The sequence below is a fragment of the Nicotiana sylvestris genome, chromosome 1 (assembly GCF_000393655.2).
Source record: "Nicotiana sylvestris chromosome 1, ASM39365v2, whole genome shotgun sequence".
Lineage (NCBI taxonomy): Eukaryota > Viridiplantae > Streptophyta > Magnoliopsida > Solanales > Solanaceae > Nicotiana > Nicotiana sylvestris.
The window spans coordinates 33,465,273-33,467,117 of NC_091057.1; positions in this window are offsets into that span (position 1 = coordinate 33,465,273).

Genomic DNA, 1,845 nt, shown 5'->3' on the forward strand with positions numbered 1-1,845 from the left:
GAAAGTTACGAATCTCTGTGGTTGAGGACGGTCTGGGCCAACTCTGAATCGCCTCTATCTTCTTCGGATCAACCTGAATACCCTCACTGGACACCACGTGCCCCAAGAAAGCCATTGAACTGAGCCAAAACTCACACTTGGAGAATTTTGCATAAAGTTTCTCCTCCCTTAATCTCTGCAACACAACTCTCAAATGCTCCTTGTGCTCCTCTTGACTACGTGAATACACCAGAATATCATCAATGATGACTATGACAAATGAGTCGAGATAAGGCTGGAACACGTTGTTCATCAAATGCATGAACGTTGCTTGGGCATTGGTTATCCCAAAAGACATCACCAAGAACTCATAATGACCATATCGGGTCTTGAAAGTTGTCTTATGAATATCTGAGTCCCTGATGTTCAACTGGTGATAACCTGAACGGAGATCAATCTTGGAGAACACTATTGCTCCCTAAAGCTAGTTGAATAAATCATCAATGCAAGGCAAAGGATACTTGTTCTTAATTGTTACTTTGTTTAACTGCCTATAATCAATACACATCCTTATTGTGCCATCCTTCTTCTTCACAAATAGAATTGGTGCACCCCAAAGTAACATACTAGGCCGAATGAACCCCTTATCAAGGAGTTCTTGAAGTTGCTCCTTTAGCTCCTTCAACTCCGCTGGTGCCATACGATACGGCGTAATAGAAATAGGCTGAGTGCCCGACACCAGGTCAATACCGAAATCAATATCCCTGTCCGGTGGCATGCCCGATAGGTCTTCGGGAAACACATCAGGAAAATCTCTCACAACTAGAACAGAATCAATACTAGGAGTCTCTGCACCGACATCCGTCAAAAAGGCTAGATACGAAAGACAACCCTTCCCAACCATACGCTGGGCCTTCAAAAATGAGATTACCCTATTAGGAACATAATCAGTCAAACATCGCCACTTAATCTGTGGCACACCCGGTATAGCCAATGTCATTGTCTTAGCATGACAGTCCAGGATAGCACGACACGGGATAACCAATCCATGCCCAAAATGACATCGAAGTCTACCATACATAATAACAAAAGATCCACTCGGGTCTCCAGACCCCCAATAGTCACCACACACGACCAGTACATACGGTCTACAACAACAGTATTGCCCACCGGAGTAGATACATGAACAGGTGAAACAAGTGACTCACGGGGCGTATCCAAATAACGAGCAAAGTATGATTACATATAAGAAAAGGTTGAACTGGGAACAAATAATATAGAAGCATCTCTGTGGCAGACTGAAACAATACCTGTAACAATAGCATCGGAAGCAATAGCATCAGGTCTAGCTGGAAGTTTATAAAAACGGTCCTGACCGCCACCTGATCGCCCTCCCCCTCTAGGGCGGCCTCTAGCTGACTGACCTCCACCCCTAGCAGACTAGGCGGGTGCTGGTGAAGTAATTGGTGTTGAAGCCGATGGCTGACTCCTCTCCTAAGATGAACTCGCAAGACGACAAGGACACTGCCTTCATATATGACCCAGCTCCCCACATTCATAGCAACTCGCGGGTGCTGGAGATGGGGATTGAAGGGAATACCTAGCACCGGAATGACAAGTAGATGCACCTGGCTTGGAAGAGCCATGAACTGAGGGAGCACGAGACTAATTCTGAGCTGGAAGGGAACTAAGTGATGACTGGCCCTAATGAGAACTGTGGGAACCATGACCCGATGACGCCCCATGATAACCCGGGTGAGCTGGCTGAGTATGCCTGAATGGACGGCCTCTACCGTGATGAAAATGACCTCTCAAAGGAGCACCACTATAACTACCAGATCCTCGAGACCTCTTGGCCTCCCTCTC